The 22,111-nt window shown below is 47.9% G+C and overlaps 2 pseudogenes; both read right to left on the bottom strand.

Annotated features, from left to right (window-relative positions):
- Nucleotides 1-919: 919 nt before the first annotated feature.
- LOC129026400 (olfactory receptor 7E24-like) lies at nt 920-1,786 on the bottom strand (annotated as a pseudogene).
- Nucleotides 1,787-10,863: 9,077 nt separating this feature from the next.
- LOC129026403 (olfactory receptor 7E24-like) lies at nt 10,864-14,721 on the bottom strand (annotated as a pseudogene).
- Between the last annotated feature and the right edge of the window lie 7,390 nt (nt 14,722-22,111).

Consider the following 22,111-nt stretch of genomic DNA (forward strand, 5'->3'; position numbering starts at 1 on the left):
AAGAGATGTTACCGCTAGGGTCACAATGCATGTACGCCCCCTGATATTATTCGTTATATCCTCGGGGGATGTTACTCCCAATGTCACACGGGGTGTACTCCCTGTGATATTATTCATACTATCTTAGGGGGATGTTACTTTTCATGTCATCGGGGGTGTATATCATGCGTATTCAACGCCTGTGATACTATTCCTAATATCCTAGGGGCATGTTCCTCCTAATATCACATGGGGTGAACACCATATGTGTACACCTGCTGTGATAGTATTCGTAATATCCTAGGGGAATATTACTCCTGATGGCACAGGAGATGTACACCATGGGTGTCAACCGCCTGTGTTATTATTCGTAATATCCTAGGGGGATGTTTCCTTGAATGGCACAAACTGTGTGCAAAAGGCCACAGAAGGTGTACACCTTGTGATGTTATCTGTAATACCCTAGAAGGATGTTACTCCTAATATGTCACATGGGTGCACACACTTTCATATTATTTGTAATCTCGTAGAGAGATATGATATCAAACATCACAGTGGATGTTCACACATAGTGTATACCCTGTGATATTATTTGTAATATCCTAGGGAGATGCAACTCCCGATATCACAGTGCGTGTAGCCTGTGTGTGTACACCCGTGATATGAGTCATAATATTCAGGGTAAATATGACTCCTCGTATCACACAGTGTGCACACCCTGTGCTATTTTTCATCATATTTCAGGGAGATACTGCTTCTAATATCACCACGGGTGTACCCCATGTGTGTGTACTCTGTGACAGTATTTTTTCTATCCTAGGGAGGTATTACTCGTAATGTGACAGTGGGTGTGCACCCTGTGATATCATTCTTATTTGACCTTGCTGTCTTTTTTAACCCACCCTACAAAAGGAATGGAACAGATAAGAAGATATTGAGATTAGACTGTGCTGCCGTGCGGCCGCCGCAGGACACCTTTCATATCCCTGTTTCTCAGGCTGTAGATGAAGGGGTTCAGCATGGGGGTGACCACCGTGTACATCACTGAGGCCACTGCACCCTTTCTCGGGGAGGATGACACATCTGAACCCAGCTACCCTCCAACGCCTGTTCCGTAAAATCAGCAAACAACTGACAGGTGAGACCCACAGGTGGAGAAGGTTGATACTTCCCACCTGATGACGAAACACTCAGAATGGAGGAAACAATTTTACCGTAAGAGAAAAGGGCCCCCGAGATGGGAAGAAAACCAAATACGGCAGCAGGGAAATACATGTGGATGTTACTGGTGAAGGTGTCACAAAATGTAAGATGGGGGAGTTGAGAAGGTTCCCAGAAGAAATTAGGAATTTCCACATCCTTGAAGCAGGTCATGCGTAAGGCAATCAAGTTGTGCAGCTGGGAGTCTAAAAGACTGAGGAAAAAGAAAACAAAGACCACAAATCTAGGAAGCCACAGAAACACGGGTTCAAGATGGCTGAACAATATAGAGGGTGACAGAGGGCTACAAACCGCTCATAGGCCATCACACTCAGGAGCATGTCTCTCTTCCATGCCTCCAAAAATGGCCAGGAGACACATCTGAGTCAGGCAGCCTGCATAGGAGATGACTCTGCTGTGAGATTGGATGTCCACAATCATCTTGGGGACCGTGGTGGAGGTGAAACCGATGTCAGGCAAGGACAGGTTGGAGAGGAAGAAGTACATGGGGGTGTGGAGGTGGGAGTCAGGGCTGACGGCCAGGATGATGAGCCGGTTCCCCAGCACCATGACCAGGCACATGGACAGGAACAGCCCAGCGACGACCGGCTGCAGTTCTGGATCGTCTGAGAGTTCGAGGAGGAGGAATATAGAGACATCTGTTAGATTCTGTGGGTCTGTATCGTTTGGACATCTTTTGCCTAGAAAAGAGGGTTGAAAAATCGGAAACAAGTAAACCAACAGCCGGCATTGCGTCTGCATTTTGGATACAAGGAATTCAGAAGTAATGTTTGCAGATTTCAGAGCAATCCACACTCAGCAACATTTGGTAGTTCTGACAAACTCAATTGCCATATAATGCTTTCAACATCGATTGCTGTGTTATTCACGTCTTGCTGTACACACCTGCCTTAGAGACACTAGCTTCAAGAACATTCCAGGAACCAGATCATCGTATATAACAAATTCGTTATTGCTAGAAAATACAGCCTATGTTTTCCGAAGAAAGAGATGTAATAAAACCATTGTCTTCACTTTAAGGAAAAGGTTATCCTAATTAAAGGAAATTAGGAACTCAAATATTTTGTTTATTCTTCTAGATTGATATAAATTCCCTTGATGTAGACCATTCGTAAACACTGTATAACAGCTGAGACCATGCCATCTGGAAATGAAATGATAGTTGAGAGTTCATAAGCAGGAAATAGTTCCACAGGCCAGTTAGGTCCTAGTGATTTCATCATTGTGTTTTCTGACTTTTCTCCTTCAAGAGAGTAATTGCTTCCTCAAATCGGTGGGTCTTGTTTTAAAATTCATGGAAGCTCTAACTCCTGTCCTTAGCTTAGGTGGACTTAGAGTATTCATCAGAAAGTTTGGCTGGATGCGGTGGCTCACGCCTGTAATCCCAGCACTTTGGGAGGCCGAGGAGGGCGGATCACGGGGTCAGGAGATCAAGACCATCCTGGCCAACATGGTGAAACCCCGCCTCTGCTAAAAGTACAAAAACTTCTCCCGGTATGGCGGCACGCGCCTGTAGTCCCAGCTACTCGGGAGGCTGAGGCAGGAGAATGGCTTGAACCTGGGAGGCAGAGACTACAGTGAGCCGAGATCACACCCCTGCCCGCCAGCCTGGGCAACGAGAGCAAAACTCCGTCTCAAAAAACAAAAAACAAAAAGAAGTAAGTCAAAGTCACGCTGATGACAGCCAATTTTGGTGAAGCAAGGAAGTGTCAGTTCAATCATCAACATAGATGTTTGCTTTTGCTGCCTCCTATGTGCCAAGCAAGATATCGGCTCTGGGGAATCAGAAACCAAAGAGACTCACTTGTTCCTCTCACAGTACTCAGTACTTACTGAGAGAAGGATGAAACAAAATGTCCTGTCTGGAATGCAGGGAAACCAGAACTTCAGGTCAGGGGATATTTACGTTGAATTGTGTGGAGTTGAAGCTGAAAATCTTAAGGAATGTATCTAAAATCCACTTTGCCTTTACTTTATGCATCCGTCAGCTAGAGATCACGCAGCGGGCACCCACGATCGGCTTAATCATCGCTCACTTCCATTGGATCAACTGGAAATCAAGTCAGATGAGAGTGCTGAGTCTCAGAGGACGGACATCTCACCCCTTGCCACACAGAGAAGTAGAAAGGGCGGTATTCAAAATTCATGGCCAGACTCTAAGTCCCGGGTACTATACTTCCTGGTCTTCTAACTCCCAAAAATTGTGGGTTTTTTGGGTTTTGGTTTTGTTTTCGTTGTTTTGAGACAGAGTCTCATTCTGTTGCCCAGGCTGGAGTGCGGTGGAGTGATCTCGGCTCACTGCAACCTCTGCATCCCGGGTTCAAGCTATTCTCCTGTCTCAACCTGCCGAGTAGCTGAGATGACAGGCGCCCGCCACTACACCCGGCTAATTTTTTTCTATTTTGAATAGAGACGGGGTTTCACCATGTTGGCCAGGCTGGTCTTGAACCCCTGACCTTGTGATTCACCTGCCTCAGCCTCCCAAAGGGCTGGGATTACAGGCGTGAGCCACCGCACCCCGCTTCCAAAAGTTTTCAGCAGAGCTCAGAGTTCTTAACCACAGGCACATCGGAGGAGCATTTTTGAAACGCTTTCCAGCTTCCTCAATAGGAATGGAAGCCAAACTCCGAATTGATGACTCCTTTGAGGAAGTCGAGAGCTGTAAGGAAAGCCAGGAACAGGGGAAAGGGAGAGATGCATCCCGAATGATCCTGTGCCCATTCTTTCTGGAATCCTTGATGTGATCTCAGCTGCCCTTTCTATACTTGACACAGTGATTGTGGCACCCACTGGTCTAGCTGTGGTCTTACAAGGAGCCCCCAAAGGGAAGGGCACAGTGAGCAGGGGCACCCACCTGAGTGACAAGGATTTGAGAGGGCAGGTTGGTTGCAGGGAGAGGACTGGCCAAATGCCATGTGTCTGGACTTAGACTGCCCGGTTCAAATTGGACCTCGCCCTTTTTGACTTCATGATCTAGTACGAGTTCTATGAAAAGGCGTTGATCCTTTTCTAGTCTGTAAAATCATCATGAAATGTGCACTAATAAAGTGGAGACTACGCAGATGAGATGAAACAAACTGCATAGAGCATAGAGCTCAGAGCCTGGCCTTCAGGAAGCCCTCAATAACGGTTCATGATGCCATGGTGTCTGTCGTCATCCTCTTTGTCCTCATCATCACCTTCATAATCTTTTTGTCGTTCTTAGGGAATAGTTTAGAGGGACTGATTCCCTGCTATCATGGGTGAGATGTCTATGAAAAGGACAACCAGTGGGGGAGGAAAGCAAAATTTTGAATAAGATGTCTGAGACCCCCATCACAACCAAGAACAGAAACTCCACAGTCTGCTGAGCGCACAGTTTGCATATTGGTCTCCTCCCATCTGCCCACCGCACTCTCCTGTTTGTGCTGAGGAGGAGGAAGGAAACCAAGGCTCCGGACCGTCCCTCAGCACTCACTTGAAGGGGTGGCCTGCCCCTCCACACCTGTGGGTATTTCTAGTCGGGTGGGATGAGAGACTGAGGAAAGAAATAAGACACAGGGACAAAGTAGAGAGAAACAACAGTGAGCCCAGGGGAGCGGCGCTCAGCATACCAAGGATCTGCAGAGGCACCGGCCTCTGAGTTCCCTCAGTTTTTATTGATTATTAGTTTTATTATTTTAGCAAAAAAAAAATGTAGTAGGAGGGCAGGGTGATAAGAAGGAGAAGGTCAGCAACGAACAGGTGAGCAACAGAATCTATGTCATAAGGAAGTTCCAGGGAAGCTACCGTGACTGGAGATGCACGTAAGCCAGATTTATGTTTCTCTCCACCCAAACATCTCAGTGGAGTAAAGAATAACAAGGCAGCATTGCTGCAAACGTGTCTCGCCTCCCACCATAGGGCGGTTTTTCCCCCATCTCAGAATTGAACAAATGTACGATCGGGTTTTATACCGAGACATTCAGTTCCCAGGGGCAGGCAGGAGACAGTGGCCTTCCTCTCTCTCAACTGCAAGAGGCTTTCCTCTTTGACTAATCCACCTCAGCACAGACCCTTTACTGGTGTAGGGCTCGGGGACGGTCAGGTCTTTCTCATCCCACGAGGCCACATTTCAGACTATCACATGGGGAGAATCCTTGGACAACACGCCGCTTTCAAGGGCAGAGGTCCCTGCGGCTTTCCACAGTGTATTGTGCCCCTGGTTTATTGAGACTAGAGAATGGCGATGATTTCTACCAAGTATACTTCATGGAAACATCTTGTTAACAAGGCACGTCCTGCACAGCCCTAGATCCCTTAAACCTTGATTTCATACAACACATGTTTTTGTGAGCTTCAGGTTGGGTCAAAGTGGCTGGGGCAAAGCTACACATTAAAAACATCTCAGGAAAGCAATTGTTGAAAATACAGGTCTTTTTCAAAATGAAGTCTCTTATGTCTTTCCTTTCTACATAGACACAGGAACAGTCTGATCTCTCTTTCTTTTGCCTACACTCACTGAACTGCCCTTCCCCTCTGCTGGGCCATGACCGCGGAGAACAGGTCCAGTGTCCTCCCTGTGTGTAGCACGGTGGAGGCTCAGACTCCGTCCTCGAGGCTGGCAAGAAGACAGGGTGAGACATGAGCCTCCTGATACAGGTGACAGGTGTGGAACCCACAGGACTGGAATCTCACACTGCAGGGCTGGAGGCACAGACTATTTACTATTCTGTGGTCTGGGGAGCTCAAGGCACAGAGCTCCTCATTAGCCAGAGTCGCCCAAGTTCCCCAGCCTCTAAGGATTTCCTCACAATAATTCAAGAAGGATAGGAGAACAGTGAGTGTCCATAGACGCTTTGGGGCTCTTCCTCTCATCAGGAGAAAGCTGGTGTGTATTCTTCGCTTCTTTCTTTTCTTTTGAAAGATCCAACTGCTTTAATTTTCATCTTTAATTATGGGCAAATATACCACGTATAAATATTAAAAATTGTGAATATATATTAGTTCATATAGAATGGCCAGTATAAACATTTACAATTTCCACTCTTTTTCAGTTTACAGTTTAATGACATTAATGACGTTCACATTGTTCAGCAGCCATCACCGCCACCGTCTCCGGAACAGTTTTATCTTTCAAAATGGAAATTGCACCCATTTAGCAAGCTCTCCACTCCTCTCTCTCGCCCACCCCTGGGGGCCACCTTTCTAGTTTGCAACTCTATGAGTTTAACGACTCCAGACACTTGATAGAAAAGTGGAATCATACCGTGTTTAATTTTTTTGGGTTGGAGACAGAGACTTTCTCTGTCGTTCAGGCTGGAGTGCGGTGGTGTGATCTCGGCTCACTGCAACCTCCACATCGTGGGTTCAAGCGATTCTTGTGTCTCAGTCTCACGAGTAGCTGGGATTACAGGCGTCCGCCACCACGCCCAGCTAATTTTTGTATTTTTAATAGAGACGAGCTTTCACCATATTGACCAGGCTGGTCTCGAACTCCTGACCTTAAGTGATCCACCTGGCTCAGCCTCCCAAAGTGCTGGGGTCACAGGTGCGAGCCACTGAGCCTGGGCGTGTTTATCCTTTTGGGATTTATTTATTTCACTGACGATAATGTCTTCGAGGTTCATCCATGCTGCGGTCTGAGTCAGAAGTGCCTGTCCTTTTTTTTGTTTGTTTGTTTGACTTTGTTTTGTTTTGCGTTTCCATGCAGTCTCACTCTGTCGCCCAGGCTGGAGTGCTGCGGCACAATCTGGGCTCAGTGCAACCTCCGCCTCCCGGGTTCCAGCGATTCTTGTGCCTCAGCCTCCCGAGTAGCTGGGACTATAGGCACACGCCACCACGCTCGTCTCATTTTTTGCATTTTCACTAGAGACAGGGTTTCACCAAGATGGCCAGGCTTGTCTTGAATTCCTGACCTCAGGTGATCCGCCCACCTCGTTCTTCCAAGATGTTGCGATTACAGGCGTGAGCCGCCGCACCGGCCAAAAGTGCCTGCCTTTTTAAGGCTGGAGAGTCTTCCATTGTATGAAGGAACTGCAGTGCGCTTTTTCATTCATCTGTCCACGAACCCTTGGGTTGCTTCCACATTTTGGCTGTTGCGAATAATGCTGCTATGAGCGTGTGTGTACAAATCTGTCTTCCACTCCTGGCTTCTAGTTCTTTTTGGTAGGTACCCACAAATGCAACTGCGGGAACATCTGAGCATACTGTTTCTAATTTTTCCAGTGCACGCCATACTACTTTCCCCGTTCCTTCACGGTTTTACATTCCCTCCGATCGTATTGGAGCATTCCTATTTCCTTCTAGTCTCACCAATGCTTGTTTGTTGATCGTATCCATCCTAATGTGTGGTATCTCATTCTTTGTTTGATTTGCGCTTCCCTATGGTTAGTGATTTTGAACATCATTTTAGATGCTTATTGGCCATTGCTATATCTTCTTTAGGGACACGTCTACTCGAGTCTTCTGACCATTGTTGATGGAATGCTTTGGGTTTCTTGTTGTTTAGTTCTAGCTGTTCTTTATATATGATGGATATCAGCCTCTTTTGAGATATATGATTTGCAAATATTTTTCCTAATCCACGGGTTATCTTTTCACTCAGTTCACAGTGTTTTTCGCTGCACAAAAGTGTCTGTCATTTAGATGTAATCCAAGGAATCTAATTTTCTTTTGTTGCCTATGCTTTTGGTGTCATATCCCAGAGAGCATTGCCCAATCTGATGTCATGAAAGTGTGGCCAATGATTTCTTTTAGGCATATGATACTTTTAGCCCTTGGGGTTAGGTCTTTGATCCAGTTTGTGTTAATTTTTGCACCTGGTGTGACACGGGGTCCACCTTCATTCTTCTGCATGTGGAAATCAAGTTTCTCCGACACCATTTCTTGAAAAGGCTGCTTTTCCAGCAATGAGCTTTCTTAGTACTCATGTTAAAAATCATTTGAACCTATAGGTGAGAAGTTATTTCTGGGCTCAAAAACAAACGAACAACAACCGACAACAGATAAGGATACAGCATGGGCTGGGCGCGGTCGCTCACGCCTGTAATCCCAGCAGTTTGGGAGGCCGAGGCGGGCGGATCACCGGAGGTCAGGAGTTGAAGACCAGCCTGAGCGACAGCGAGAAACCCCCATCTCTACCAGAAATACAACATTAGCTGGGCAGCTGGCGCATGCCTGTAATCCCAGCTACTCGGGAGTTGGAGGCAGGAGAATCGCTTGAACGCAGGAGGCAGAGGTTGCGGTGAGCCAAGATTGCACCATGACACTCCAGCCTGGGCAACAAGAGCGAAATTCCATCTCAAAACAAAAAACAAAAAACAAAAAACCAGCATGATATCAAGAGCAGAAAGAGAAGAGCTTAAAAACCAGCATAATGAGAAAGTTAGGAAGCTTCTTACCAAAGCATCTGGAAATATGCAAGCAATTCTTGTGAACTAAAATGTTCATACTGTACTATCAAACACTAGAACTCACTCATTCCATCTTTCTGTATTTTGGGACCCAATTATCCACTTGTCTTCATTCCCCATCCCACCGCTTTTCTTCCTAGCATCTGCTAACCACCTTTATACTTTCCACCTTCCTGAGATTCCTTTTGTGTGTAGGTGTGTGTGGGATGGAGTCTCTTTCTGTTGCCCAGGTTGGAGTACACAGGCACAGTCCGGGCTCACTGCAACCTCCGCCTCCCGAGTTCAAGCGCTTCTTGGGCCTCAGCCCTCCGAGTAGCTGAGACTACAGACACCCATCACCACGCCTGGCAAATTGTTTCTGTTTTCTATAGAGACGGGGTTTCACCATGTTGGCCAGGCTGGTCTCAAATTCCTGGACTGAAGTGATCCGTGCGACTCGGCCTCCCACAGCGCTGGGATTACAGGCTTGAGCCACCACATCTGGCCAAGGTTTCCTTTTTTCTTCCTACATAGAAGTGAGGACACGAAATATTTGTCATCCTCTGCCTGGCTTATTTCATTTAATATACAGACCTGCAATCTCACCCATTTTGTCCGCAGCGGAGAGGATTTTCTTCCTTTTTAGGCGGAATAATACTTCATTGGGTGTGTATGCCACAGTTTCTTAATTGAAACAAATTTCTAAGAGCAAATATTTTTAAAATAGCAGGAATGTGAAACTTCAGGGATACTGTGCCCATTTTATTCTTTTCTATTTCCCATCTTATGTATACGCAAGTGTATAACAAAGCAGCAATCAATGTGTGTATACATCTATAACTTCAACAAATGTGAAATGTAAATGCTAAGCGGTGGCTGGGCGCAGTCGCTCATGCCTGTAATCCCAGCACTTTGGGAGGCGGAAGCGGGTGGATCACCTGTGGTGGGGAGTTCAAGACCAGCCTGACCAAAATGGAGAAACACTGTCTCTACTAACAATACAAAAAAAAAAAAAAAAAAAATTAGCCAGGCATGGTAGCGCATGCCTGTAATCCCAGCTACTTGGAAGGCTGAGGCAGGAGAATTGCTTGAATACGGGAGGCAGAGGTTGCAGTGAGCCAGACCGTGCCATTGAACTCCAGCCTGGGCAACAAGGGTGAAACTCTGACTCAAAAAAAAAAAAAAAAAAAAAAAAAAAAACGAAAAGAAAGAAATAGAAAATGCGAAAATGCGAAATGGTAAGAAAAAACAGCATAATAAACATTTGTGTGGTGTTGATGGACAATGCATTTGAAGATAATATTTGAAGAAATTATAATTAATTTCTGTTCTTACTCATTGGAGCTTGATGCCTCTAAAAACTTCGTCATTGGAACCACCTCTGGTGCTTTAAAAGAAAAAAAAACAAAAATCCGCGTACTCACACAGGTGCAAGGAAATCCGAATCTTAGGTGTTGAGACCCAGGCCTCATCATGTGTTAGCTCCCCAGGTGATTTGACTCAAAGCCAAGATTGAGGAACGGCGACATTTATCTCTACACATAACCTGCCTAAATAGATTCTCTAGAAGCAGTTTATGAAGAAATTCCACATAAACTGTGGAAGAGGATATGAATTTGATGTACAGTATGTCCTCACTTAACATCTTTGAAAGTCTCTTGGAAACTTCACCTCGAAGCAAAATTATGTATAGTGAAACCACTTATTTTTCATCAACAGTATAACTACACAACTTTGAATAACCAATGGTGTTGGAGGACCTCCTGTACATTGTTTCCATAAAGTCAGTTTTCAGGGAATTCCAAAATGAAGTGAGGACTTCGTGTATATAAAAAGATGGTGGTGATTCCACCTGGATGACCGGGTTATTGCTCAGAAACTAAAAGGGGCCGCCTAGGTATAGAGGATTCTGTCATGAGGTTTCTGCTAAACAAAGGATCCCAGAATACTCACCCATTCCAGTTAAAGGCATAACGAAGAAAGCAATATTCACAAAGGAAATGCGGAAAGGAATAAAAGCCATCAAGCCACAAAAATAATGTGACTAAGGGGCAGGATTTGCAGATGTAGAGATTGAATGTGGTTGCCCTTTCTCACCCACACAAGAAAAAGGATGGAACAGATCATGAGATTCGACTGTTCTGCTGCGCAGCCTCCGCAGGGCACTTTGTATGTCCCTGTTTCTCAGGCTGTAGATGAAAAGGTTCAGCATGGGGGTGAGCACAGCGTACATCACTGATGCCACCACACCATTCCTGGGGGGTGGTGACACAGCTGAAGTCAGGTACATGCCAATGCCTGTTCCGTCAAATCAGCAAACAACTGCTAGGTGAGAGCCGCAGGTGGAGAAGGCTTCCTACTTCCCATCTGACGATGAAATCCTTAGAATGGAGGGGACAATTTTATAGTAAGACAAAAGGATCCCTGAAACGACAAGAAAACCCAACATAGTACTACCGAAATCTATGAATATGCTATCGATGACGCTGTCAGAACAGGCAAGTTTGAGAAGTTGAGAGGGGTCACAGACAAAATGAGAGATTTCCACATTCTTGATGATGGTGAATTGTAACACAATCCAACTGGGCAGCTGGCAATCCAACAGGCTAAGGAAAAAGGACACCAAAACGAAGAAGACACAGAGGTGAGGATTCACGATGACTGGGTAGTGCAGAGGGCGACAGATGGCTACAAAGCAGTCATAGGCCATCACAGGCAGAAGCATGTCTTCTATACATGCAAAAAGGACCAAGAAAGACATCTGTGTCAGGCAGCCCGCATGAGAGATGACTCTGCTATGTGACTGCATGTCCACAATCATCTTGGGAACCGTGGCCGAGGTGAAACCCATGTCAGCCCAGCACAGGTTGGAGAGGAAGAAGTACATGGGGGTGTGGAGGGGGGAGTCAGAGCTGACAGCCAGGATGCTGAGCAGGTTCCTCAGCACCGTGACCAGATACGTGGACAGGGACAGGGAGAGCAAAGCGAGGACGGGCTGCAGTTCTGGATCCTCTGAGAGTCCCAGGAGGAGGAATTCTCAGACACCTGTGAGATTCCGTGGCTCTGTGTGTCTTGGACACCTTGAGAAGGAAAGAGGATTGGAAAAATAAAAGAGAAAAACCAGCCCTTAATGCTGGATGCAAGCAATTCACAAGGAACGCTTTCACACTTGGGGACCATACACCGCCAGCAATGTTTCTCAGCTGTGACAATTCCAAAAATCTCAGAATTATTACGTGGTTTACTTTTTTGCTATACAAGTCTTTCTGTACATACCACTTCAGAGAAAATCCACTGAAGAATATTAGAAGACCAAAACGTCATATATAACAAATCCGTGATCTCAGTAAAATACGGCCTACTCTTTTCAGAAAAAATACAATGCAATGAAAATATCCTTCTCTCTTTAAGAAAAAGATCTCATCTAATTGAAAGAAATTAAGAAGCCGTGAAATACACTCTATTTTATTCTGACACCGTGCTGCAAGTTCCTGTGATGTAGAATATGTAAAAGGACGACACAAGAGCTAGGACCCCATTATCTAAAACCGAAATCGAAGCTTATAGTTCTCAATCGGAGGACCTTTTCACGTGCCTGTTACTTTTCATAGTTATTATCATCCTTAGGTTTTCTGACATCATTTCTTCATAAAAGTACACGCACACTCAAATATGGGAGCTGTGTTTCCAAATGAATTGAATATATAACTCTTGGCTCAGCACCATGCCTCACACCTGTAATCCCAGCACTTTGGGCGGCCGAGGCTGATGGATCACCTGAGGTCAGGACTTCCAGAACAGCCTGGCCCACGTGGTGAAACCCCGTCTCCAGTGAAAATAAAAAAAAATTAGCCGGGTGTGGTGGCGCGTAAACCTAGCTACTCGGGAGGCTGAAGCAGGAGAATCCCTTCGAACCTGGAAGGCAGAGATTGGACACCCCGTGATAGGATTTTTGATATCCTAGGGAGATATTGCTCCTGACAGCAGAGTGGGCGTACACCCTGTGATATTATCTGTAATATCCTAGAAAGATATTGCTCCTAATATCAGGGTGGCTGTACACCGTGTGATATTAATTGTAATGTCCTACAGAGATATGACTCCTAATAATACAGTGGGTGTACAACCTGTGATATTATTCATAATATATTACAGAGATACGACTCCTGGTATCACAGTGAGTGTACACCATGTTTCTACACCCTGTGATCTTATTTGTAACAACTTAGAGGAATATTACAGCTAATATCAAAGTGGGGGTACACCCTGCGATGTTATTTGTTATCTACTAGGTAGATGTTACTCCTAATATCACAGTGAGTGTACATTATGTGTGTAGAGACTGTGAAATTATTCATAATACCCTAGGAAGATATTACTCCTAATATCACAGTGGGTGTACACCCTGTGATATTACTTGTAATCACCTAGGGAGATACGATTCCTAATATTACAGTGGGTGTACACTCTGTGATGTTATTTGTAATGTCCTAGGAAGAGATTACTCCTAATATCAAAGTGGATGTACACCATGTGTGTACACTCTGTGATCTAATTCGTAATATCACAGAGAGATATTTCTCCTATGATCACAGTGGGTGTACATTCTGATATGATTCGTAGTATCCTAGAGAGATATTGCTCCCAGTATCACAGTGGGGGTACACCCTGTGATATTATTCATAATATCCTAGAGAGATATTACCTCTAATATCAGAGTTTCTGTACACCCTGCGGTATTATTCATAATATCCTAGGGAGTTATTATCCCTAACATCACAGAGCATGTACACCATGGGTGGACACCCGGTGATGTTATTGGTAATATCCTAGGGGGATATTACCCTTAATGTCACAGTGGGTGTTCACCATGTGTGTATGCACTGAGATGTTACTCGTAATATCGTAGGGAGAAATTACACCTAAGGTTACAGTGGGTGTACACCATGTGTTTCTGTTGTGTGATGCTACTGGTAATATCTCAGAAAGTTATTAGTCCTAGTGCCACGGTGGGTGTATACCATGTGTGTCCACTCTGTGATGTTATTCGTATTATCCTAGGGAGGTAGTTCTCATAACATCGCCGTGGGTGTACATCAGGTATGTACTCCCTGTGGTCTTATTGACTATGTCCTGCGTTGATAGTACTCCTAATATCACCGTGCGTGCGCACCATGTGTGTACATTCTGTGATGGTGTTCGTAGTATCCTAGGGAGATATCACTCCCGATGTCATAGTGGGTGTACAGCCTTGTGATATTCTTGGTAGTATCCTTGGGATGTATTATTACTCGTGTTATCACAGTGGGTGTACACCCTGTGATAGTATTTGTAATATCCTAGGGAAATATCATTGTATACCCTGTGATATTGTTTGGGACATTTGAGGGAGCTATTTCTCTTAAAGTCAGAGTGGGTGTACACCCTGTAATATTCTTCCTAATATCACAGCGGGTGTACACCGTGAGTGATATTTTTTTCTAATATCCAGCGGGGGAGAGGATGATATTGCTTCCAGTATCACAGAAGGTGTACACCCCCCTGTGATATTGTTCCTAATATCCAGGGAAGGAGAGGATGACATTATTCGCAATATCACTGGGGGTGTACCACCTCCCGCCGGGATATTGTTCTTAATATCCGGAGGTGGGGAGAATGATGTTACTCCCAATATCACAGGGGTGTACACCACCCCTGTTTGTAAACACCCCCTGTTGTATTGTTCCAAATGGCCTGTGAAAGAGTAAATATGACTCCCATTATCGCGGGGGGTGTTGAGCCCTGATGATACTGTTTTCTAACATCCAGGGAAGGAGAGTATGCTATTACTCCCAAGATCGCAGGGGTTGTACACCCTTTTGTGTTTTTGTGCCCAATATCCAGGAAAATAGAGGATGATATTACTCCCAATATCGAAGTAATTGTACAGCTCCCCTGTGATATGCTTCCTCATATCCAGACAGGAAAAGAATGAGATTACTGCCAACAGCGTAGGGAACGTATACCCGCGCTGTGATATCTTTCTTTCCCAGTATCCAGGTGGGGAGACGATCATATTCCTTCCAATGTCGCAGGGTGTGTACACCCCCTCTGTGATCTCGTTGCTAACATCCAGGTTTGGGGAGGATGACATTACTCCCAATATCGCAGGGGGTGTACACACCCCTGTGAAAATCTTCCTCTATTCAGAGGGAGAGAGGATGATATTACTCCCAGTACCGCAGGGGGTTTACACAGCCCTGTGATACTCTTCCTAATATCCACAGGGAGAGAGGATGATAGTACTCCCAATATCGCAGGGGGTGTACACAACCCTGTGATATTGTTCCTAAGATCCAGAGCGAAAGAGGATGATACGACTCTCAATATCGCAGTTGGCGTACACCCCTCCTGTCCTATTGTTCTGAATACCCTGGGAGGGAGAGGATGAAGTTACGTTGAATATGGCAGGGAATGCACACCCTCCCCCTCTGATACCCTTCCTGATGTCCAGGGGAAGAGAGGAAAATTTTACCCCCAATATCGCAGAGGCAGTACACCCCACCTGTGATGTTGTTCCCAATATGCAAGGGGGGAGAGGATGATACTATTCTCAATATCGCAGGGCTGTTCACATCCCCAGTGACATTTTTCCTAATATCTAGGGGAGAGACAATTGTATGACAGCAAAGGTCGCAGGGTCTCTACGTCCCTTCCTGATATTGTTCCTAATATCCAGGGGGGAAGAGGATGGTATCAAATATGAAAGGGGGTGTACACCCCCCACCCCTACGATATTGTTCTTAATCATCGTGAGGGGAGACGATGATATCACTCCAAGTATCGCAGGGGTTGTTCGCCACCCCCTGTGATATCGTTTCTGATATCCACGGGGGGAGAAAATCATATTACTTCCAATATTGCAGGTGGCGTATACCCCACCTGAAATACGGCACCGAATATCCAAAGAGGGAGAGGATGGTATTAATACCAATATCGAAGTGTCTGTACACGCCCCTTGTGATATGGTTTTTAATATCCAGTGGGCGGGAGGATGATATTAGTGCCAACATGCCAGAGGGTGTACACTACCCCTGTGATATTGTCCCTAACTTCCAGAGGGGAGAGGATGATATCACTCCCAATATCTCAGAAGCTGTACATCCCCTGTGATATTGTTCATCATATCCAGGGAGGCGAAGGATGACATTCCATTGAATTTCACGACAGTACTACACGCACAGTGTGATATTGTTCCTAATATCCGAGAAGGGAGAGGATGATATTATTCCCAATCAAGTAGTGGGTGTACGTTACGCCTGTGTTATTGTCTCTAATATCCGGGGCCGCGGGAGTGGGGGAGAGGATAATATTCCCTCAAATTTAGCAGGTGGTTTGACGCCCCTTGTGGTGTTGTTTTAAATATCTCGCGGGGAAGACAATAGTATTATTTTTGATAGTCCGATTCATCTGCTCCACCTTTCTGGGGCTCTGAGGCCGGGAGGCGCCATGCAGTTTCCGTGGGATCCCCAATACCTTTGCCGTCTTCTGTACCAAGGGAGCCTAAAACGCAGGCCCGTTTATCTGAGCCGATCCGTAAGGGCAGTCGAAATCTAGGTATCAGATCTCGAAGAAGCACACGGGTTACTTCACGAGCTTTCTCAGTTGGTGTTGGATAGGCCGCCACCCACCCAGAGTAGGTACGCACGCCCAAGAACTAGTAAATACTTGTTACCTCCACACTTTGGCATCTCTGTGAAGTCTACCTGGAGATCTTCAAAGGGGGCTGCTCCATAAGCTCGTATGCCGGGCGGAACGGCTGGACCTTGCCTCGCATCATGCTGTCGGCAGGTAACACACCGCTGCCTCACCGTTTTGGCAAGGGCTGACAAAGGCGAGATGTAGAAATACCGGCCTAACAACTCTTCCAGTGACTCCTGACCTCGATGGGTGGTTTCTTGCACAGCCAGTACAACTGCAACTCCTAGCAGCTGTGGCACAGCTACGCTCCCATCTGGTAACCGAATCCATCCTTCCTCCATCACTTGTCCTTCCCTCTACCTGGAGAATGTCCTTTTCTTTTTTAGAAGAAGTAGGTCCAAGATCAGGTACTTGAGGGAGCACTGATGCCCAGAAGGGGGCAGATGCTGCTTTTCGAGCCTCTGAGTCAGCGCGGGTATTCCCCAAACCCACCGAGGTGGAAGCTCGCTGGTGTCCTCTGCAATGCCTAACTGCCACCTTGTGGGGTTTCCATACTGCTTCTAATCATTGCAAGGTTTCTTGTTGATATTTTCTGTCTTTTCCCTCAGAGTTCAATAGGCCCTTTTCTTTCTATCACGCTCCATGCACTCGAAGGGTTAAAAAGACACCGAGAATCAGTGTAAATGTTTACAGTCTCACCCTCACTGAGTCCTAAGGCCCGAATTAAAGCAATGAGTTCAGCTTTCTGGGCTGAAGTGGCCTGGGGCAACGATCTGGCTTCAACAAGAGTGTCCAGGGTTACCACTGCATATCCTGCACCTCTCTCTCCTTGGGGGTTGAAGAAGCTGCTCCCATCCACGTATAGTTCCCAGTCTACTGATGCCCAAGTCCGGTCCCGGAGGTCAGGTCTGCCAGAGTCGACTGAGTCCAAGACTTCCACACAATCAGGCTCGACAGGGCTCTCTGATACCGGGAGCAAGGTGGCGGGTGTAGGGTGTTACAAACTTCAATGGTTATACGAGGATTTTCACAGAGCCAAGTTTGGTACTTGGTGAGTCTGGCATTCGGTAGCCGACGATGTCCTTTAGCGTTCATGAAAGTCACCACAGCATGGGGGCCCTTTATGTTCAGGTTTTGCCCAAGAGTCAGCTTATTTGCTTCTTGTTCTAGCAGGGCAGTTGCTGCCAAGGCCCTCAAACAGGGGGCCATCCTTTAGTAGACCCGTCTAGTTGTTTAGAGAGGTAGGCCGCCGGCCTTGGCCGGAGCCCAACCGTTTGGGTTCAAAGTCCAGCTGCCATCTTTTCTCTCTCTGATGCATAGAATGGAAAAGGCTTTGTCAGATCGAGTAGCCCCAGGGCTAGGGCTGCCAGAAGTTTTTCCTTTAACTCATGAAAGACTTGCTGTTGTTGGGATCTGCATTCCAAAGGTTCCCGGTCCCCGCCCCCTTTGGGACCTCATACAAAGGCTTGGCTAATACTGCAAAGTTTGGGATCCACAGTCTACAAAACCCCACAGCTCCTAAGAATTGTCTCACCTGCTTTCTGCTCTTGGGCTCCACTAGATTGCAAATGACCTGCTTTCTTTCTGATCCCGGGCTGCGTTCCGAGCCCTGTCAGATAGTAAATCCCAAGTCACGTACCTGCTGTCGGCAGATCTGAGCTTTCTTCTTGGACATCTTATACCCACAGTCCTCCAGGTGCCGGTGTAGGGCATCTGTTCCCTTGGCACACCCGACTGCCGTGGGGTGTCCCAGCAGAAGGTCATCAACCTACTGGAGCAACACACAGCCTAGGTCTCTGGTGGGAAACTTCTGGAGGTCTCGAGCCAACGCCTCCCCGAAGGTGGTGGGGGAGTTCTTGAACCCTTGGGGAAGCCCGGTCCAAGTGTACTGAGTAGTGACACCTGACTCCGGATCTTCCCACTGAAAGGCAAACAGCCTCTGCCTCTCAGGGGCTAATCTGATAGGAAAGAAAGCATCTTTCAGGTCCAAGCAGGTGAAGCAGCTGTCCTCAGCTGGCAGCAACCCCAACAATGTGGACGGGTTAGGTACTGTTGGATGTCAAGTCAGTGTAGCTTGATGAAGCAAGCGCAAATCCTGTACCGGCCGGTAGTCCTTGGTCCGTGGCTTGGGAACAGGCAGGAGGGGAGTGTTCCATGGAGACTGACAAGGAACAAGAATTGCAACAGTTCTTAGGTGCTTGAGACGGACCTGGATACCTTGAAGAGCTTCTCTGGAGACCGGGTCCTGTTTTTGCCTAACCCGCTGGGCCCCAGTCTTAACTGGCCAATCCCGGAGGGTTGTCTTCTGCCCGTACTCTTGGCCACCGCTTAGCCAGAGCTGGCCTTCTCTCTTGGCCCGGCTCAGTTCAGAAAAGTCTCCATTCCTCCTCTCGGGGGACCATAAGGGTCACAATGACTCCCGTTCCGGGTAACTTTAGCAGCAAAGAGCCGTGCTCTGTCAGAGAGATCGTGGCTCTCAGCTTGCTGAGCAAGTCCCTTCCCCAAAAGGTCAAGGGACAGTCAGGCATGTACCATAACTGATGAATGACTTTATGTCCTCCTACAGTACAAGTCCGAGGCAAGCCTACAGCTTGCTTTGCTGAAACCCCCGTGGCTCCGATGACGTCAATAGTCTTTTTGGATAAGGGGGCGACCGGGGCGGTTACTAGCGAATGTTCAGCACCGCTATCTCCAAGAAAGTCAATGTCTCCACCCCCGACTGTCATTCTGACCAGTGGCTCTTTGGGGACACTTGAGCCCGGTCTCCCTCAGTCCAAGAACCCTCCTGCCGGGTTGAGCAGGGCCCCTTCCTCCTTGTCCGGGGCCTCCTGCTCTGAGTCATCTTGTTTTCTTTTGAGTTGAGGGCATTTGTTCTTCCACCGTCCTATTTCTTTACCATCAGCACACTGGTTACGCTGCAAACTCTGACAGCCAAGCTGAGTTCCTTTCCCAGGGCCCCCCTTCCCTTGCCTCTTTGTGGGGGCCCCTGTGATTGCTGCAGCTAGCAAACAGGTCGGTGTTTCGCCGGGCCTGACCTCCATTGTCTTCGCCGTTTTCCTGACGGCTTACTGCATCCCTGATTACAAACACCTGGCTAGCTATTTCTAGTAATTGTGATGTGTTCATCCCTGCAAGTCCAGCGTGTTTCTGCAGTTTTCTTCTCATGTCTTCTGCGCTTTGACGGACTAAAGCCATGTGAATCATGCGCTGATTTTCAGGGCTATCGGGATGAAAGGGAGTATACATAGCATAGGCCTCACACAGTCTCTGGTAGAATTGTGCCGGACTTTCTTCTTTTCCCTGAATGACCTCAGAGACCTTGTTAACGTTTGTGGCCTTCTGAGCTCCCCTCATTAATCCTTCCAAGAGAGCTTCCCCGTCTCGGTTTAGCCTTTGCATATTCTCTCTTTCATGTGGGTCCAACTGGGGGTCGGTTCCTGGCAACTGGGTCCTTCCATACTCTTTGGGGTTTTGATAATCAGCAGGTGCATGCTCCTCTAGCCACTTAGTTGCTGCTTGGAGGACTCTCCGCCTTTCTTCGCTGTTAAAGAGGAACATGAGCAACTGGTGCCAATCAGCCCAGGTGTGGTTGTGGGTCTGGATAACAGTTTGGAGCAAATCAATTAGGGCTGGCGGCTTTTCGCTATAGGGCGGTGTATTGTTTTTCCAGTTGAGAAGGTCGACGGAGGTGAAGGGCTGGTATCCAAAAACACGCCTCCCCGCCACGTGACCATCCTCATCTATCCCAGTATACCGCTGCTCTCTCAGGGGCATTTGCACCCCCGTTTTGGGTCGTACACGAGCTGCCGAGGAAGGGGTGGAAGGGCGCAATGTGACTTACCGCAATTAATCATCTCAATTATTAATTGACACTAATAATTATCAATATTAATGATTGATAATATAATTTTTAAATCAATACCGATAACAAGGATAATGAATATTCAATAGTTATACTAACGATAACAATAAATGATTAATATTAATGGTTAATGACGCCTGATATTAATAGCTGATATTGATCTTATTCGTTAGAAAACAGTAATACTAGCTCCTAATAATTAATATTAATATTAATAATCTGAAAATTATTAGCCATTATTTTTTAATATTAATATCAATATCGGTTATTCATATTTATGTTAATAATCAATGAGGAATAATTCCTACTACTATTACGCCTAATACCTCAGTGGGTGTACACCCACCGCTGATATTGCTCCTAATGTCCAGGGAGGGAGAAAGCATGATGTTACGTTCAATATCGCACTAGGTGTACACCCAGACGGTGATATTGACCCGAATATAATCTCCAGGGGGTGGAGTATGACGTTACTCCCAATATAGCACTGGCTGTGCATCCACCTGGTGATTTTGCTCCTAATATTCACGGAAGAAGGGAATGCCATTACTCCCAGAATCGCAGGAAGTGTACACGCCCGTGTGAGATGGTCCGTAACAATACTCCAAGGCGGAGGAGGTGATATGACTACACATATGGCAGAAAGTGGACACCCCGCAGGGACATTGTTCCCATGATCCTGGAGGGAAGAGGATGATATTACTTTAAATGTCACAGAAGGTGGACACGCCCCCACTGATATTGTTTCCAATGGCAACGTGGGGGAGGAGGATATGACACGCGATATCTCAGGGAGTAGAAACACTCGTGTGATACCGTTCTTAACATTCAAGGAGGAAGAGGATGATATTACTCCCAATAGAGACGGATGCACACCCTCTGTACATCGTGGGAGTGCACACGTCTGTGAAACAGCTCATAATCTCTCGAGGGGGAGATGATATTACTGACAATATGGTAAACAGGCTGTGAGGCCACCGCGGATCCTAAGAGCCCAGGGGGGCAAGAGGGGCTGGCTCTCAGCCCCCGCCTCGCGGGGGGTGCCTCACCCCCCTGCGAGGGGGGTCCTAAGAGCCCAGGGGGGCAAGAGGGGCTGGCTCTCAGCCCCCGCCTCGCGGGGGGTGCCTCACCCCCCTGCGAGGGGGGTCCTAAGAGCCCAGGGGGGCAAGAGGGGCTGGCTCTCAGCCCCCGCCTCGCGGGGGGTGCCTCACCCCCCTGCGAGGGGGGTCCTAAGAGCCCAGGGGGGCAAGAGGGGCTGGCTCTCAGCCCCCGCCTCGCGGGGGGTGCCTCACCCCCCTGCGAGGGGGGTCCTAAGAGCCCAGGGGGGCAAGAGGGGCTGGCTCTCAGCCCCCGCCTCGCGGGGGGTGCCTCACCCCCCTGCGAGGGGGGTCCTAAGAGCCCAGGGGGGCAAGAGGGGCTGGCTCTCAGCCCCCGCCTCGCGGGGGGTGCCTCACCCCCCTGCGAGGGGGGTCCTAAGAGCCCAGGGGGGCAAGAGGGGCTGGCTCTCAGCCCCCGCCTCGCGGGGGGTGCCTCACCCCCCTGCGAGGGGGGTCCTAAGAGCCCAGGGGGGCAAGAGGGGCTGGCTCTCAGCCCCCGCCTCGCGGGGGGTGCCTCACCCCCCTGCGAGGGGGGTCCTAAGAGCCCAGGGGGGCAAGAGGGGCTGGCTCTCAGCCCCCGCCTCGCGGGGGGTGCCTCACCCCCCTGCGAGGGGGGTCCTAAGAGCCCAGGGGGGCAAGAGGGGCTGGCTCTCAGCCCCCGCCTCGCGGGGGGTGCCTCACCCCCCTGCGAGGGGGGTCCTAAGAGCCCAGGGGGGCAAGAGGGGCTGGCTCTCAGCCCCCGCCTCGCGGGGGGTGCCTCACCCCCCTGCGAGGGGGGTCCTAAGAGCCCAGGGGGGCAAGAGGGGCTGGCTCTCAGCCCCCGCCTCGCGGGGGGTGCCTCACCCCCCTGCGAGGGGGGTCCTAAGAGCCCAGGGGGGCAAGAGGGGCTGGCTCTCAGCCCCCGCCTCGCGGGGGGTGCC

The sequence above is a fragment of the Pongo pygmaeus genome, chromosome 18, assembly GCF_028885625.2.
Source record: "Pongo pygmaeus isolate AG05252 chromosome 18, NHGRI_mPonPyg2-v2.0_pri, whole genome shotgun sequence".
NCBI lineage: Eukaryota > Metazoa > Chordata > Mammalia > Primates > Hominidae > Pongo > Pongo pygmaeus.